Below are 20121 nucleotides of genomic sequence, written 5' to 3'. Positions count from 1 at the left end.
GGAGGTTCTCCTTGAGTCCTCTCCACGCGTGTTCTGTGTCTCTTTTTATTTATTTATTTATTTTATTTTATTTTTTAAATTTTTATCTTCTTCTGTAGATGGCTATCAGTGTTTTACGCCTACCAAATAGTTTTTGGGCATATTCCTTTAGCTCCCTATATTCCTCTAGTGAGTCCAATAGATGTGATTCCAAGTTCTTGGGGAGGTAGTGTATTGCAGTGATCAGTCTGCACCTGAGGTCCTCATAATGGGTGCAATCGTACATAATGTGCTCCCAGCACTCGAGCTCCCCACAGGCACAACTCGGATCCACCTCAATCCCCATTTCTGTCAGCTTGGCTTTAAAGGCCACGTGACAAGTCAGTAAATAGGTGGTGTATAAGCCAGGTTGAAACCAAGTTGGGGGACTGGGGTACATCCTGTCGATGTTCGGAATGAATTTCCTGGTGATATTTCCCAGTGCTCCTGCCAAACTTGCATCAGGTGTTTTTACAGTCTTGTCTTTTCATTTTTTTGTGGTGCATTAACGCCACAGTATAGCCATGGTATGTACAAGGTATTCCTTTATGTGGTAGTTCATTCCCCTGCGCGTGATCTCTAAGTCAAGGGGGAGAGCCCCGGCCAAGACCTGCAGTGCGTGGGTACTGGTTGTTCTACAAGCACGTGTAACTGTCAGTAGGATGTTTCTTTGCGTTGCATCAAGGATATATCGGTTTACTACAGTTGCTGTTTTGGGAAACCATATTGCTGAGGTGTAAGTGACGATCGGTAGAAAGGTTGTTTTATAAAACAATGACAGGGTGCGTTGGTTTAACCCCCAGTCCCCCCTGGCAATCCTATGATGGAGTAGGGTTTTTTTTGGCTGATGCTTTATAACAAGGGAGTGCAACCTGTGGCTTGCGAGCCACATGCGGCTCTTTGAACCTGTAACTGCGGCTCTAACTTTTAGCCCATATTAGCATTAGCAGAGGCATATGATGCAAGAAAGCAAGCTTATGCAGCATCAGCAAAAAAAAAAAAAAAAAAAAAATGCTTCCATTTCACCCCTCTGTTCGTTCCAAATACCTGTCCAGCTCAGCCTTAAATTTATTTAGGCTATCAACCTCCACAACAAAGGATGGAAATCTGTTCAACCAACCAACTACCCGCTGGCTAAAGGCAAACTTCCACACATATATCCTACATCTGTCTTTCCTCAATTTGAATTTATGCCCTCTCAGGCGATTATTCTGAGCAAGAGGAAAAATCCCATCAGCATCGAGCATGCTCAAACCATTTAAGGCTTTATACACCTCAATCAGATCACCTCGCAGGTGCCTAGTCTCCAGACACTGGAATTTGCAAAACTTAAGCCTTTCTTCCATTTACTAATCTTGTTGCCCTTCTCTGTACTCGTTCCAACAGCTCAACATCCTTCTTAAAATGAGGCCTCCAGACCTGTATACAGGTCTGGAGGCCTCATTTTAAGAGCCACACTCGTCAGGCCACACCTTGAGTACAAGGTGTGGCCTGATGATTGCTTTATACAAGGGGATAATCACCTCCTTATCCCTCCTAGAAAAATTCCTGTATATCATTGACAAGACACTATGAGCTGCTCTTGCAGACCATCTGCACTGCTCAGAAAACTTCATATCTGCCTGCACAATTACCCCCAGGTCCTTTTCGTTCTCTACCACTGTCAGTGTAGTACCACAGAGTTGATACATCACTCTGGGATTATTGCTTTCCATATGTAGTACTTTACATTTGTCAATGTTAAACTTCATTTGCCACCTCTCAGCTTTCAAATTTTCTAGATCCTGTTGCAGCAGCGTACTGTCATTAGTGTCCTTAACAACCCTGCCAACCTTCGTATCGTCTGCAAACTTGGACATTAAGCTTGATATACCATCAACAATATCATTTATAAATACAGAAAACAACAATGGACCCAACACTGAACCCTAAGGGACTCCACTAATAACATTAGTCCAGAATGAGCAGTGGTTCCTTTATCTGCAGATTCTTAATGCATGAAGAATCACTACTGATAATCAGATCAAGAGTATTACTCCCTCTAGTTGCCTTCCGAACGTGCTGATGTAGAAAACAATCATCCAATAAATCCACAAAAACCTTGCTAGTGTGTGAGTGACCAACCCACAAATTCCAGTCAATATCTAGGAAATTAAAATCTCTCATTATAAGACTCTTTGATTTACTGGTCCACTCTGTTTCCCTATTCAGTTTCTTATTATACTCATCAGATTCATTAGGCCTATAACACAATCCTACTCTCAATTTTGATCTCCCAATGCTTATGTCACACCAAACTGACTCAACACTGCACTGTCCAGTGATGTCGACTGGCTTCACTTCCTTGGATTTTATTCGTTTCGTAACTAATAGCATAACCCCTCCTCCCTTCCTATCCTGTCTATTGTTCCTGTACACATTGTACTCCCTAAATTCCAGTTCTGCATTCCTTATATCTGTGTGACACCACGTCTCTGATATCCCAACAATATATGTATGACAAGGGACGTATTTCTGTGAGAAAATATTTTCGAACGTGAACTACAGAGGGTCTCTGGTATCTGAGTATTCATTAACCGAGTCCCCACAGTTATGAGGTTGCAAGCTTATCAGATTACGATATGAAGAATGCAATGAAAATAATGTGGACAATATTTGGAAAAGTTTTAATATTCTGCTGAGTATACAAATAATTGGTAAAGCTTGGAAAGAAATTTTGTGTAGATTAATGAATAGCTCATGGAAAAAGTTATACCCTGATTCCTTTTGTGAATATGAAGAATGCAGTTGACTGGGTTACAAGATGAAATTGTTGGTTGGTCGTTGAGTTTTAGGAGCATCGGCTACTATATCCATGTTCCTCCGTGCATATTGTCTGCAAATTGCGTGTGTTCTGAGGACGATTTTCTGTCCAGCAAGGACAAAAAACCCAAGTTTCCAGAGGGAAAAAACCATGCTACCCTCACCCAAGACTGACCAACTCAGCCACATTGTGAAAAAGACCCATAAAAATTCTTCCTTTAATCGATGGGATTCGAACTTGGGTCTTTTCCACCTGGTGTGTAGAGGATGGCGATTCTGCCCATCGTTCTACCCATGAGGGAAAATGAAATTGTGTCTTGCAAAAGAAGTGGGATTCCACGAAGTTAATGATGGGATATTGCACAATTATTTGAATCAAGCACAAAACCACTTACAAATGAGGAGCTAGCAGAATTAGACCAACTACCCACAGAAGAAGAGGAAGTTGAAAATGATGACCACCACAGGTTAAAGATTTGAAAATTAAAGAATTAAAGTGATCCCTTGAGAAAATTGACCAAGCACTTGAACGATCCTCATATCATGCAGCAAAAGTTAGCGCAAAGTTAAAGACACAACTGAATGCTAAGACACAATTTTATCTGAAAAAATATGGCAAAAAAAAAGTGTAACTTCAATGAACTTTTTTTTAAAATTTAACCTTGCGTTGTTCAACGTATTATAATAAAAAATGCCTAATAAAATAATTGTCTCATTTTTCAGTTCCTCCATTTTTTTACTATGTACAAGTACATAATACACATTATGAAAATTGGTCCCCATTTTAAGTGGAATTTTCTCGAATCAATTATCCTCGGATAATGAGGACCCCCTGTATATTAAAAATAAATCAAGAAACCATCTGAAAACAATGCAAATCTTTCAGCATGTTTAAAGATGAAAATTACGGCATGCTCGCCTGATGTTGAGAGACTCGCTCAAGAAGTTCAGCAGAAAAAGTCACATTAATTCATACCTAATTGAATGTTACGTTTTTTTCAGTATCAATAAATAATATTTAAAAAAATATATTTTTTTAGTAGAACACCTTCCCACTCTATTCCATTTCATAAAAAACTCCCCCCCCCACCTTTCCAGCTTGAGCTGGGGTGCGGCTCTTCGGATTTTTTTTTTTTTTTTTTAATTAAATCAAAAATGGCTCTTTACTCAAAAAAGGTTGCCGACCCCTGCTTTATAAGATTGTTTTCTTGCATCATTTGCCACTGCTGATACTAATTTCATTCAAGACTCTGGCATGCAAGCTTGCTCAGGAAATAGTTTAGATTTAAAGATGATAGGAAACTACTGTTGCATTATTAGATAAAATATTGTTTCAAAGAACACACAAGGATAAGATTATACTGCAGAAACATTTATTTGTGCCAAGCAATGTGAACTGGGTAACAGTTATATCACAGGAATGTGTGATATTCTCTTTGCAAGATAGGTACATAGGCTGAACAAACTAATTGATACTGATGGTGTCTTTATAAGACTACCATATCATAACATTATATTATTGGATTATTGTTCATATTTTTTTTTTAAATTTTTATTTTAAGAATAATTCGATCTGATATTATGTGGAGAGAGAGAGAGAGAGAGAGAGAGAGAGAGAGAGAGAGAGAGAGAGAGTCATCAGTGTTCATGTGATACCATATTGACAATGGATTTTAAAATGTGATAACACTATAGAAGCTTAATTATTAATATTCCTTTTTAGCATTTGTAATCATGAATATATGAGGTGTGGTTATTAAATAATGAGATGGCATGCACAGCCACTACACAAACACTATCTGTGAAACAAAAGCAGCGCAGCAGTTGATCTTGAACCTTTCCTATTTATCTGCCAAGTCATGTTCCAACATGCTCATTCACTTTGTAGTGAGACAGGTTATCATTATCTTTTGCTTTTGCAGTTTGCTGGAAAAATGACAGACAAAAGAATCAAACAACAAATCAGCCTCAGATTTTTACCAAAACTAAAGAAAACACCAACTGAAAGTTATGAGCTGTTACGTAAAGTTTATGGGGAGGATACTCCATATGTAAATATGTTTTTTTTGACTATTGTAATTACTTGCGATGAAAGTTGGCTGTTCCAGTACAACCCAGAAACTAAAAGACAGTCAGTGTAATGGAAGATAAAAGCAAAGTCCCAGACCAAAAAAAAAAAAAAAAAAAAAAAAGGTGTCAAGAGTTTGCATGATTGAATGGTATAAAAGATTTTTATAAGGAAGAGAGAGTGTGGAAGACAGTGAACAACCAGGCCATCCAGTATCCATGAAAACTGAAGAGCATGTGCCAAGTATTTAGAGGAGTGTATGTGTGTGCCAAGATGGTGCCAAAAATTTTGAATGAAAATCAAAGAATGAGAAGACTCCAAGTTTGTAAATATGTTTTTTCTGACTGTTGTAATTACTTGCGATGAAAGTTGGCTGTTCCAATACAACCCAGAAACTAAAAGACAGTCAGTGTAATGGAAGACAAAAACAGAGTCCCAGACCAAAAAAAAAAAAAGCGAAAATGTCAAAATCAAAAGTGAAAACCATGCTGCTGCTTTTCTTTGATATTAAAGGAATTATTATGGCCGAATATGTACTCCCAAATCAGGCTGACAACCAATCATGTTTGATTGAGAGTCTGGTTTGAAGTTGATCTGATTCTACATTGAAGTTCTGACAAGGCCATGTGAAGAAATTCAAAGGAAGAGACCTGAATTGTGGAAGGATGGTTTGATGCTCCATCAAGACAGTACTCCAGCACATAATATTCTCTATTCACCAGTTTCTGGCCAAAAAACAAAACCATGTATGTGAACATGCACTCTATTATTATTATTATTTTATTATTATTAGCCATATGGTGTAAGGAAGCCTGAGGCTTATGCTGCACCAGCCAAAAAAAAAATTTCTAAGTTACCCTGAGAGAGAGAGAGAGAGAGAGAGAGAGAGAGAGATAGAGATAGAGATAAAAGGGAATCACCAAGGAAGAGAAGAATGATGATATCCAGCTCAGGATCCTGGGTGTGCCAAGCCCATACTCACTAGATGTGAGCCCCTGGGATACTCACCAGACCTAGCCACTTGTGACTTTTTTCTCTTCCTTAAACTGAAAAGTGTAAATAAATAAAAAATAAATTTTCTGTTTATACTCCGGCACGACAACCAAGTCAGTAGAGTTTACAATAAATCGTCAATACAAATATTTATCGTATTTAGTAGTCACGGGCTTGAACCCCGGTCCACTCAAGGAACGCGTGCTATGCACACTCAGGCCTTTTAAAGGGAATCCATTTTCAGTCCATTGAAGACATTCAGAAAGAAATGATTGAAGTATTAAAGAGCTTACAGAAGATGCCTTCCAAAAATATTTTTGTGTTTGGACTAAATGTATGGAACAGTGTGATCAACTTTCCAAGGCAGTTATTTTGAAGGTGATAACTTGTAAGGTATGAAATATTTCATTATATTTATTTTATTGCAACAGTCTCTTTTAATAGCCACACCTTGTATGTCATATTATTACTTGACATATTGGACAGACAACTTGTGTGATCGAGACCTGCTTGTATTCTTTATGAATATTAGCGGGTCGAACACACAAGATGTCTGTTCAACATGTCAAGTAAATTTTTGAGACAACAGGTTTCCCATAATGTTTTTTATACAACATTAATCTCATTACTTGAAGATGGCTTTTGCATCTACCTTAGAAAGGAAGATGGTTTTTGCTACTACTAATAATACAAGAAAGCAGGCTTGTGCAGCATCAGACGAAAAAAAAAAAAAAAAAACACTTCCCGTATCACCTCTCCATCCCTTCTTATAGTTAATCTAGTTTTTTTTAATTTATTCAAACTACTCACTTTCACAACACCAAATGGAAGTTTGTTCCAACAATAGTATATTTTTCTTTGTGCTTTTTCTAATTATTGTTCAAATACAGTAATTTTAATAATACATTATTATTTTGGCTATTGTATTGTTATTGTAGTTATTTTAATTTCATAACTGCATAGATATGCAAGATATAATGGGGGTTGCAAACAATTACTTTGTAGATATTTTGATTATTATCTTGATTAATCTGCCAACTGATTAGCTAGTAGAATAGATTAATTAATATTGTGACCATTTTTTATGTTTTTATGCTCAGATATTATCCTGTGATTTCACTTTGTTAAATTAATGCTTTTGGGATATAGTGTTTGGAATATATTTTGAATAAGTAAAGCAGATATGATTTCTAATTATACAGTTTATAATTTTTAGATGAGCCAGAAGAAGAAGAAGAACTACATGAGGAAAAAGAAACAACTGAGGAAGGATCTGAATCAGCTGAAGCACCATCTGACTTGTCTGTTCAGCAAGAATCTGTAGAAGAGGAGGAACAAAGTGATACAACAAAAAGTGAAGAGGGTATGTATTTCGATATAGTGCATACCCATATAATAAAAATGTTAAGATTACTAAGCCATTATTTATACATTTTTAAATTCATTTGATAAAAAAATGGAACACTTAAGAATTATTATAAGAGTAGCTCCCAAATATTTTTTCATTCATTTTGTATATTCCATCTTTTATTTGATTGATTGATTTTTCCTTCTCTTTTGTTAAAAAATTGATATACCTCTGACCACTATGTAACAAAACTAATAACTCTATGTAACAAAAAAAAAATTGTGTTTACATTAACTGTTTCTTATATGTATTTTGTGTGCTGAATCCAACTGATCATTACTTTTTCTTTAAAGTAAATATTTTGGTGCAGTTGAAGGTTTTATGCTTTTGCAACATTCATATATATATATATTACATAGTTGATTGATTTATTGAATTTTGGTTTTATAATGGCGCATGAGTGACTAAGGCTGTGTGTATTACATAAGTGCATACCAGTGCTATGTTTTAAAAAGAGCTTGTATTAGTATTTTGTTTATTAATGGCCTCCGTAGCCGAGTGGTCAGGAGCGGGAGTGCAGTAGTACACGCTCTTTGAGTAGACCGGGGTTCAAGCCCCTGACTGCTGAATACGGTCGATCTGCCAACCCGCACTGGACCAGCGTGGCAGATTATGGTCCATTTCCCTCAGCATGAATTGTTGAGGAGGCTTCCATCCTGCAGTGGGTTGATAATGGCTGCACTTTACCCTTTTTTTTATTATATAAAACCATTATGTATATTATAGTATATAATATATTAATATATTATATATTAAATATTATATATTATATATTAATATATATTAATAATATATTAAGTTTGGAAGATTTAATATTGCCCTCATTTTCATCCAACTCATTGTCGATATTGTCACTATTTCTTTAAATATACTCCAAAATGTTGGCGTCACTCAGATATTCAGCTACTATGACATCATTATCAACTCCTAAAAATTTGTCAAGACCAATTTCTCCACTGATCAAACCTCACTTGGAACCCTTCCTAAGATTGCTCAAGTGTCTTCTAGTAGTTCATCCCACTCATCTCTGTTAATTAGCATTTTAGAAAAACCTGCTTTTGCAAAACAATTCTTAATTGTTGTTTCCGTCACATCTTGACTCCACACTTTCGCCAACTCTGATATGCACATCGGCAAATCTATAACAGAATCTATAGGTTGGTTGGTTTCTATTCTCAGTATAATTTTTTTCAGTATGCACCTTCGGTAGTGTATTTTCAAATTCTTGTTAATGCCTTGGTCCATTGGCTGCAGTTAAGACGAATTATTCAGAAGGAAGAAAACAAGCTTCACACTTGTAAGTTTCGAAATTACTGAGTGAAGGTGTGCAGGGCAGTTGTTGACAATCAACACAATTTTTATGTTTTCTTTTGTCATCTTTCTATCGAAATTTAAAATCCACTGTTAAAAAATTTTGCTTATCATTCAAGATTTTTTGTTGTAGTTTAGTCCAAATCTAACGACTCTACTCCTTTGGAACATCGGGGTTACTTACTTTTGCCTATTACCAAAAGCTTCAGTTTTTCATTACCAGCCATATTTGCAACCAAGAGTGTAATTCTCTCCTTACTATTTTTATCATGTAAACATTTATCACTTTTAAAAGTCAGTGTCTTGTTCGACAAACATTTAGAAAATAGTCATGTTCATCAACATTGAATATGTCTTTGGACTCGTAGTGCTCCATAATTTTTTTCAAAACTGTTTATTTCCAATGGGTACAGTCTTCTTTGATTGCAACTCCATTTTCATCAGATATAACTTTTTCGAGTAAGCCATGATGCTCTTTAAATTTGTCCAGCCAGCCAGAACTGGCTTGGAATATTTTGTGCCCCAGAAAAGATGCATACTCCGTAGCCTTTTCTTTTATTAATAGCACTGATATTAGCATTTTAGTCTCGATTCAACTTCATCCACTTAAAAACTGCTTCATCTACATCTTCCCAAAGGCATAATTTCGTACGCTTCCGAATGGGTCCCGTTTCCTCAAACAGATTTACAATCGAACCAGGGTTTTTCGGAATGGCTGACACACTACTGGCTGGGACATCAAATTTTAAAGTGACTTCTTTTTTTTAACACCGCTGTATACACTATTAAGCACTTCTACTTTTTCACACCACACTTGAAGGATTTCCTCTTAGACACTGTAAGGTTACTTGCACAGCAGTTAAAACAAAGCTGAATTTAGGGACCACAGCTACCATGTAAACAGAGACAGGTGAAATTTAGTGAAAACCTGAAAAGCAAGGTAATGGAGATTTCCAGGACTGCTGGGAGTCATAGTGGAACAAGTAAATACATGGGCTGTGTTGGAGTAACTAAGAGTAGGAACACGTGCATGTATACTTGCATGTACACCAATGCTAGGAGTATAGTTAATAAATTTGATGAGCTTGAAGTGCTAGTCAAGACATCAAAGGCAGATATTGTTGGTACATCAGAGATGTGGTGTCACACAGACATAAGCAGTGCAAAATTATAATTTGAGGAGTACGATGTGTACAGAAAGGATAGACAGGACAGGAAAGGAGGAGGGGTTATGCTGTTAGTTAAAAAACACATAAAATCTAGGGAAGTGCATCCAGTTGATGTTGGTGGACAATGCAGTGTTGAGTCTGTTTGGTGTGAAATAAGCACTGGCAAAGGAAAAATGAGAGTAGGTGTGTGTTATACGCATAATGAATCTGATGAGTATAATGAGAAGTTGTGCAGAGAAATAGAGTGGGCCAGTAAATCAGAATGTCTTATAATGGGGGATTTTAACTTTCCAGATATTGACTGGAACTTGTGGGTTCATCACTCGCACACTAACAATACTTTTGTGGATTTATTGGATGACTGTTTTCTACAGCAACATGTTTGAGAGGCAACCAGAGGGGGTAATACTCTTGATCTGATTATTAGCAGTGATTATTCATGCATTAAGAATTTGCAGATAAAGGAACCATTGGGTGACAGTGATCACAATGTACTGATGTGGGAATTACTTAAACATGTAACTACCATCAAGGCTAAAGGGAAGGGCTTTTGCTTTCGTAAAGGTGACTACAGTGGTCTCAGACAGTTTTTAAATTTTGTACAGTGGGATCAACTGATGATGTTACCAATGTTGAATTCTAAATGGGAAGCCTTCAGAGACTTAATTTTGGAGGCTACTAGGCTTTTCATTCCAACTAAGAAATACTGTTCAAGGTTTTGGCCTAAATGGATGTCAGATGAATTAACGAGGCTCGTGGCAGAGAAGAAGAAGAATGTATGGGATGCATATAAAGTATCAGGTGACACAGAAGCCTATGGCAGGTAAAAACTAGTCTATAATCAGGTCAGAAAGGAGGTTAGGTAGGTGAAGGCAGATTACGAGAAATCTTTGGCAAAGGATGCAAAAAAAAAAACAGCAAAGAGTTCTTTACTTATGTAAACTCTAGAAGGAAAGGGATGAATCAGATTGGACCACTTAACATAGATGGGTTGACTACTGATGATCATGCTCAGGTAGCTGACAAACTGAATGAGTATTTTGCATATATATATTCACACAAGAGGAGTCATTCAATGAGGGGGGGTGCCAGAAGTTTATCAAACTCTAACATGGAGCTAAGTAATTTTCTAATAACTGAGAGCAAAGTGGAGGAGAAATTGTTGAAGTTAAACATATGGAAGGCACCTGGGGTGGATGGGATCTATCCAGTTATATTAAAGGAGGCAGCAAAGGAAGTAAGCAAACCCTTAGCCATAATTTTGAGAGTTTCCTTGGACTCAGGGGAGGTCCCCATGGACTGGAGGTGTGCAAATATATCACCAATTCACAAAGGAGGTTCAAAAGGTGGCACAAGTAACTACAGACCTGTTAGTTTAACTTGTGTTCTGCGGAAAATAATGGAATCACTGGTTAAAGAAGCATTGCAGGATCATCTAGACAAGACTGCAGTAATGGTTAAGACACAGCATGGGTTTGTTAAAGGGAGGTCTTGTCTGACCAATTTGATTGGATACTATGATGTGGTCACAAAGGAACTCAATTCCAAAAATAATATTGATATCATATACTTGGATTTCAGGAAAGCTTTTGATACTGTTGCACATGGAAGACGGCTATACAAATTGGAGAATGTATGGCATTAAGGTTAAGTTGCTACAATGCATAAGGGGATGGTTGAATGAGAGATGACAGAGAGTTGTAATCAATGGACACTGCTCTTCGTGGAGAAATGTTGTTTAGTTGAGTTCCCCAGAAATCGGTGTTGGACCCATTGTTGTTTTGTATATTTATCAATGATATTGATGAAGGTATATCAGGTTTAATGTTCAAGTTTGCAGATGATACAAAGGTTGGCAAGGTTGTTATTGACAGTAAAGACAGTATGCTACTCCAACTGAATCTAGATAAGTTGGGAAAATGGGCTGTGAAATGGCAACTGAAGTTTAACATTGACAAATGCAAAGTACTGAATATGGGTAGCAATAACCGAAGAGAAATGTACCAACTCTGTGGTACAACGCTCAGGGAAGTGGAAAGTGAAAAAGACCTGGGGGTAATTGTGCAGTCAAATATGAATTTTGCTGAGCAGTGCAGACAGGCTGTCAGGGCACATCATGGAGTCTTGTCAAAGATATATAGGAATTTTGCTAGCAGGGACAGGGAGGTGATTATCCCGTCATACAAGGCAATGGTCGGGCCACACCTAGAGTACTGTGTACAGGTCTGGAGGCCTCCTTTTAGGAAGAATGTAGAGTTGCTAGAAGGAGTACAAAGAAGGACAACAAGATTGTTGAGGGGAACAAAGGGGTGCTCTTACCAAGAAAGGCTTAACTTCTGCAAATTGCAGGCACTGCAATTTGCAGAATCTGATTGAGGTGTATAAGGCCTTGAATGGGTTGAGCAAGCTGAATGCTAATTGGATTCTTCCTCTTGCTCAGACTAAGAACCTGAGGGGGCACAGTTTCAAATTGAGGAAAGATAGTTGTAGAAAAAGGCCTCCGTAGCCGAGTGGTCAGGAGCGGGAATGCAGTAGCACATGCTCCTTGACTAGTATTAGCATTAGTAGAAGCATATGATGGAAGAAAGCAAGCTTATGCAGCATCAGCCAAAAAAAAAAAAAAAAAAAACCACTCCCATTTCACCCCTCCATTTGTTTGAAATACCTGTGCAACTGAGCCTTAAATTTATTTAGGCTATTAACTTCCACAACAAGGGATGGAAGTTTGTTCCACCAACCAACTACCCGCTGGCTACAGGCAAATTTCTGCACATCTATCCTACATCTGTCTTTCCTCAATTTGAATTAATGCCCTCTCAGGTGATTATTCTGAGCAAGAGGAAGAATCCTGTCAGCATTGAGCATGCTCAAACCATTCAAGGCTTTATACACCTCTATCAGATCACCTCCCTGGTGCCTAGTCTCCAGACACTGTAATTTGCAAAACTTAAGGGTAGGCCGGGGGTTCAAGCCCTGACTGCTAAATACGGTTGATCTGCCAACCTGCACTGGACCAGCGTGGCAGATTATGGTCCATTTCCTCAGCATGAATTGTTGAGGAGGCTTCCATCCTGCAGTGTGTTTATAATGGCTGCAGTTTACCTTTTTTTAGTTGTAGAATAGATGTGTGGAAATTTGCCTTTAGCCAGCGATTAGTTGATTGGTGGAACAGGCTTGCATCTTTTGGTGTGGAAGCTAATAGCCTAAATAAATTTAAGGCTGAGCTGGACAGGCATTTGGAATGAATGGAGGGATGAAATGGGAGCATTTTTTTTTTTTTTTGGCTGATGCTGCATAAGCTTGCTTTTTTGCATTGTATGCATCTAGTAATGCTAATGTTAAGTGTGGATGACTAATTTCTTCGAAACAACATGAATTTTCGAGATAAAGGAAGAGCACTCTCTCTCCTAATTCTCTAATTGAATACTTATGGTAGAAAATAGGTGGACCAGAGCCAATGCCCGTGTAGGGAATATGCCAATGGCGATGGAAAGCTGACCAGTGGGACTTCTCGGCAAAGTAGTGTATGAAGCGTATAGGTTTTACTTCTTTTTAGCAATTACTGATCCACTGTTGGGCAAAGGTCTCTCCCAAACTTCCATCTTTTTCTATCCCACGCTATGGTTGGCCAGTTTCCTCCTGCAGGGTCTTACAGGTACCGTTAAATTGTAAAATGTTTTAGCTCTTAATTTGTGGAATTAAAGCCTTTAGCTATTAAAAGCTAAAGGGAGTAATGCTTAATCCTTTCAGCTCTTAATTCGTGCTTTCTACAGCATCAGCTTTATTGCCTAAAGGCCAGAGCTACGAACAGTGCATACCCAGGTCTCTCGAAATAAGTTCATTATATGGAAATTTCCTTCGTTATACGGAAACTATTTTCAATGTAATGACCAAGGGGAAATCAAAAAAGTTCACTCTGTAGAAAATATTTGCTATATGGAAGTTTGTTAAAGAGAGGCCTGACTATACTTGGATTTCAGGAAAGCTTTTGATACCCTAGCACACAAAAGACTGCTGTACAAATTGTAGCAATGTGGCACTAAGTATCCAGTTACTGCTCTGGATAAAAGAATGGGAAAATACAAAGAGTGGTTATTAGCATTAACATTAGTAGAGGCATATGATGCAAGAAAGCAAGCTTATACAGCATTAGCCAAAAAAAAAATGGAGGGTATAGACTGGTGATGTGGGAAGTTTTTTTTTTTTGCTGATGCTTTTGTCTGGCTGTGACCAGCCTTGTAGCCAAATTGGCTGGCCGAGTCTCGTAGTGAGTTGAGAGGTGAAGGAGTAAGAATCGCTCAAGAACTTTTCCGAAGATAGAAAGCTGGGTGATCGGGTGACATGATCTAGGAGGTGGGGCAGTTTCTCAGGGTTCTTGACTATCTGTTTAATGTTTGTAGTCTTTCAGGCATCTGGGAATGTGCCTTCTGTAAGGCACCTATAGAACAAGGAGAGCGTATTGTTTTGGGCAGATTTCACCAGTTACTTCAGAACCTGTACCTCAACTAGATCAGGCCCAGGGCAATTCCAGTCCTTATTTTTTTCTGAGGTGATAAAGAGCTCTTCTCTGGTAAATGGCTCTTGCAAGTGGGTTGCAGTAGTTATGATTGTGGGTACATGTTTCTGTTTGATGTACCATAGAAGGCTGCACATCCCTGGGGAAAAGGTAGGCTAAGATGTTGTTGATCATGGCATCCAAGGAGCAAGTCATGGTGGTACCTTCAGGAGTGAATGTTGATTGAGCAATGTCCTCTTTGGGAAGCTTATCAGTTACAACACAGAGGGTAAGTCCCTATGGCTCACTGTTTCCTTTAGTAGAGACAAGGGTGCACCAAGATTTTTTATTTTTAGCTCTATTAAGGTTGGTATATTGGTTTCTCAGGATCTTATATACTTCTCAACAGGCATCAATCTTAGGCTGGGATATAGCACCTGGCATGCTGGAAGTCTTTCCGGGAGGAATGAACAGCCCTGAAGAGACGGTCCGATTCTGGGCACCACAATGGAACAGCACTGGGGTTTCTTCTTTTTGATGGCTTGGTTGCAAGCATGGATGGTGATTTTCATTAAGTTATTTAGCTGCTTTAGCCGCTCAAAAACTCTTGATCTTGAACCAAGTGTGACATCTATAGTACTTTCCCAAAGCATACTAATAAATGTTTGGAGATGGCCAGTTTTATTGAGGACATCTAGGGTGGTGGCATACAGGACTGTGTCGACCCCAGCTTTACAGGTGTTAACTGGCAAATTACCTATTGATCTGCATTTAGTGTACCATGGGTTAGCCTGTTCTGTGTGCCATTGTGTTATCCTATTCTGTGTGCCATTGTGTTATGAGCTCTTTTCTGAATATAGAATTGGTATCATGGCAGATTCGTGGAGAGGAAAAGCAAGAATTGGGGATGCTCTGATAAATATTTGGTAGGTGCACTGGAGAGAGTGTGTGATAAAGGACAGATTACCCAAAAATTTTTTTCAGATGTAAAACATGTAGCATTGATACAATTTAAATGGTTTGCACCGAACTTACAGGCTATGTTCATTCCTAAGCCAAGCAGCTTAACACAAAGCTGCATGACTTAGGAATCACTGAAAGAACTAATTGCCATTGTGGTAAAACAGAGTCATGGGAACGTATTGTGTACACCTGTGAGGAATATATTGATCTAAGATTTGAATTGTTATCTCAGTGTTATTTTAGAAGCCTGTGAAACAATTATAGTGGAAACACAAGGTAACTTCTCATCTTTCCAGGACTTCGCCACTGCTGTATTTGATAGGCAAAAGACGCTTCTGCATCTGAAAGCCTGGGATTGCTAGTGGAGTACAGTATGAGCTGGCTTAGCTGGAATTTTGAGCACTTGGCTTGCTGGAGTCATGAGTTCATGTGGTGGAGTCACATTCAAATCCATATCTCATCTAGCAGAAGTAGGTGTACTAATTGGGAATATTGGTGTCCCTCTTGGTGGAATATGACACTGCAGTATAAAGCTCTTGTGATATGGAGGTGGGGATCTTGAAATGCCTTGGAACTCAGCTGCAAATGCAGGTATGGAGGATGTGTGCAGTATTGCAGTTACAAGGCTAACTGCACAGCTCATAGTTTTCATATGAAGAATTGTGCTGTGTGATGTAACAGAATGAATGAATTCATTTTGCATTTTGGTGGAAGTGGGCAAGGATGTGGTATTCTGTTCCTGAATCAGGGTAGGTGTCCACTCCCATTTTTGCATCCACGTATTCGACATCTTCAGTTTCTTCTTGATATTTCCTGCAGTTTGTGCTGCAGTCAGCATTGTTGTGATTGTCACAACAGAGCTCCAGCTCCTTATGCTTGCAGTTCTGTCTTAGGCAGCTACTTTGGTGCAGGCTTTTCTCAGTGGAGTACCCAGTTCCTGCAGACTCTGGAATGTAGATTCTTGAAGAACTCCTTGATGTTATGAAGATTTCCTTATTCACTGTTATTTTATTTATAATTTGGTATGGTTTGCTGTAGCCATCTTAATTGATGATGATGGGGACTTCGAAATGGGCTGGCAGTTATTTATAACCTGGACTTTGAACTGTCTTCTGTATGTATGTATTTTTTTTTTTTTTTTTTTTTTGTATTGCTTTTATGTGTTGTTTTAGAGGGGCTTCCCACCCTGCAATTGGGCAAAAACATGGAGGGAGTACGTTGTAATTATCTAAATTATCTGTAGATTGAACAGCAGTGTTGCCAACTTTTGGCAGGTACCACTTAATACCATAAATAATAAAAAAATGTGCAAGTGAATAGTCCTCTATGTCAACCTAGTTGGTACAATACATTGCTGTCTCATTTGGAGAAGTCTGGTTTGATTCCATTGACAACCAGAAGAATTTCTGAGCTGCTCTTTGTTTGAGGCTGTAATTAAGCCAATTTTTAATAATTTTTAATTTTTATATTAAATATTAAAATTTTATATTAAAAAAAATTCTTTCAAAGACATACAGTTCCAAAGAATAATAAATGCCATTGAGAACAGTATTACATATTTAATTTAGATATTCTAAACCTTGAATATGTTTAGTAAAGGAAAGTTGAGTTTTCTCTTAAGAATTAATTAAATAGGCGCCTCCGTAGCCAGGTGGGAAGGAGCAGCAGTGCGTAGCACATGCTTCTTGATTAGACCGGGGTTCGAGCCCGTCACCACCAAATACGGAGGATGCGGAAAGGTTCAGAGAATGACCACCGCATATCCTGGAGCAATATGGCCTTAGTTGCTAATGCTCCTAAAAACCAAAAAACAAACAAACAAACAATAAGAATTAAATCCAGAACTATAACAAGTAATATACACAATGCATTCTATTATGAGTGAACTAACTGTGTTAAATTTATATTACAAAAACATGATAGGCATTTTAATTGTAAAATAAATTTTGAGTTTCATTCAAGATGTCCTACATATCATTTAACAAAATAATTTGATATCATTTAACAAAATAATTTGAAGCACAAAGAAAGGAACAATTAAGGTAAACTTATAATGGTGAGACTATCTTGTACTGTGTTAGCTGACTTTTCTGTATTGAGGTTGCTTCATGCCTTGCTAACAAGCTCACTGATTGATAAAGCTGGGTTTAGTCGATGTGATTGCTCTGCAACTAATAATATACATTTGATAAACAGATAAACATTGAAAATCAGCTAAACTTTCCTTTGGTTTTGAATGTGCATGATTCTTAATTTTAAATCTAATTAGTTTTAAGCAAATTTTTTTCTCTGAACGAATAATTGTTCTAAAATTAGCATAATTTTGGTTTTTAAGAGAGAGTTTTAGAATTTGTGACAATTTATAATAATAAAGGACAAGAAGAGGATGAGACAGAGAGTACAACTGGTACAGTCCAGGCACAGAGTACAGATGAGGAGGAAAGCACAACTGCTGATGATACATCAAAATTAGAAGAGGTGGAACCACAAAAGGTAAATAGTTGTTAAATGTTGTTTCATTATTTATTTTATTAGGAAGAAGTGCTGTCAGGAGAAGAAAAATTTCTATTTTTATGTGTTGAAATTATTTATATCCTCTCTCTCTCTCCCACTCACTCACTCACTCACTTGCTCACACACACACACACACACACACACACACACACACACACACACACACACACACACACACTGGGAACATACATTCAAATTATGGGGAAGAGGTTTAGATGGGATTATGTGGGAAGTTTTCTTTTTAACCAGCGAGTTTTTGATTATTGGAATAATTTGCCTGCATGGGTTGTTCAGGATGACAGCTTGGTGGAATTCAGAGCCCTGCTGGATACTTTAATTAATTAATTAATTTTTATTTTACGTAAAGTTACCATACAATATACCCATCACGGCATGGTGCCAGGGGTCTCACATGGATATAAATTTACAAAATAGTGATTATGAGTAACACAGATGTAATGCTAATAACATAATGAATGAATAAAATAATCCATGATCAGATACCACATAAGCCAGTTCTCCCTACATCTCAATAAGAGGATACAAGATTCAGAGGTAGAGTGGCACTGACAGAGTTTTCCACTGTACAGTACTGGGCAGGGAGCAGATCATATGATCATATTGCAATAGAATCCTTCTCCTGTACTGCTTCCTTGTATACTTGCCTCCTTAAGGAGGGAGGGAGTTAATTAGGTACTTTATTTTATTATTAATTTTTTTTTATGGCTGGTGCAGCAAAAGCCTCAAGGTAATACTAATTGTAAAATGAGGTTAAAAAAAAAAAAGACTGTAATAAGGTAGTTTACACATTTAGTAATTGCAAAAACAAATAGTTTCTGAAAAAAACAAAGCACTGAAGGAAAAATATTACATAACACGAATATTAGCAGGATATTAGTACGACAACTGTCTTTCTTTAAGCCCAAGGAAATAAAAGAATGATGTTCTTTTCTAAAGTCATAAAAGCACTGACATGGTCTGCTGTCTTTCCTTTCTACTCTTAGAAAGGAAAGACAGCTATAGCTGCTTTCCTTTCTAAGAGTAGAAATCTCAGCAAAAAGATACCAGAATTAGTACAGTCAGTCCTCGTATAACATGTGTTTGCACTACACAAATTCGATCATACACGATTTATAAATAGGGGAACAATGTCGCATATAACATGAACGTAATTTGCTTATGCATGATTCGCCTTTGTGTTTACAAGAAATAGCAGTCGAACACGGCAGAATCACCCCAACTGAACACAACACAGTAGGAATGAAGAGAAGATTCGGAAAATTTATTTGTTTTTATGATTTCGTGGAAGGGGAAACACATTTAACATAATAAAGTAAAAATCCACAGAATTCCAGCTATTGGTATTAACGCAAATGTAATTAGATCGACTTTTACTACCTGTTTATAACAGACTCCACTAGCAGGAACCACCAATAAACCGGAAACTGCAAATTGTTTTTATTGTTTTATGGTAGTGACCTCCAGAAATGTGCTTTAGTAAAACGTAAGCATGTAATATGTGAGAATAGTGTGTTTCCGCCTTTACTGCATTGTTTATTCAGTTTCTACATGGGCACTGCATTGTTTATTCAGTTGCTACTTGTTCGCTGTGCATTTATGTATATCAAGCTTGCCTCCTCATTTTTGTTCATTTTATAATTGTGCTCTATTCTCAAAAAAATGAGTAAAATACTTTTGAAAAAAGTGTGAAAAGGAAGCATTCTGGTGAAAATACTTCAGAGAGAAAAAGAAAAGCAATATCGATAGAAGAAAAATATGAAATTGTGAAACGTTTTGACCAGAATGAAAGAACATGCGATATTGTGCATGCTATAGGCAGAAATGAGGGAACACTGAGAACAATTAGAAAGAATGTAGAAAAAATAAAAGCAACTTTCAATCTAATTGATTTTATTACACAAAGTGTAACAAAATCAGTTAGATCAAGACACAAAGAACTGGAAGAGATGGAACATCTTTTATCTGTTTGGACAGAAGATCAAACAAAGAAGAAATCAGGAACAAGTTTGCTTATGATAAAAACAAAGGCATTGGCAATATTTGAAGACCTCAGAAATAAAGCTGAAAACCCTCAAGAAGTGCTTCCCTTTACTGCCAGTAGTGGCTGGTTCAATAATTTCAGGAAATGTCACGCTTTCCATAATGTGAAATTATCAGGTAAAGCTGCGAGTGCAGATGAAGCAGCAGCAAAGGCATTTCCGCCGATACTGAAAAAACTAATTGAGGAAGAAGGCTATACACTGATTTCTAGGAATACAGTCCGGTTTCATCAAATTTTCAACTTTGATGAAACCGGACTGTATTGGAAAAAAATGCCATCACGAACATATATCTCAAGAGAGGAAGCACGAGCTCCAGG

The 20121-nt window shown here is 37.5% G+C and overlaps 1 long non-coding RNA gene across 1 annotated transcript in view; it reads left to right on the top strand.

Moving 5' to 3' along the window:
- The window catches only part of LOC150089118 (uncharacterized), a 31463-nt gene extending 13781 nt beyond the window's left edge, over positions 1-17682 (top strand). The window contains exons 2-3 of the long non-coding RNA XR_016548105.1: positions 7098-7244; positions 17602-17682. This is a non-coding gene — a long non-coding RNA (uncharacterized LOC150089118). The remainder of the gene's footprint in view (positions 1-7097; positions 7245-17601) is intronic.
- The last annotated feature ends 2439 nt before the right edge of the window (positions 17683-20121 follow it).

The sequence above is a fragment of the Mastigoproctus giganteus genome, chromosome 2, assembly GCF_048544385.1.
Source record: "Mastigoproctus giganteus isolate SK-2022 chromosome 2, ASM4854438v1, whole genome shotgun sequence".
Classification (NCBI taxonomy): Eukaryota; Metazoa; Arthropoda; class Arachnida; order Uropygi; family Thelyphonidae; genus Mastigoproctus; species Mastigoproctus giganteus.
The sequence above is the reverse complement of the archived record's forward strand: the minus strand, read 5'-3'. Positions and strand labels throughout refer to the sequence as shown.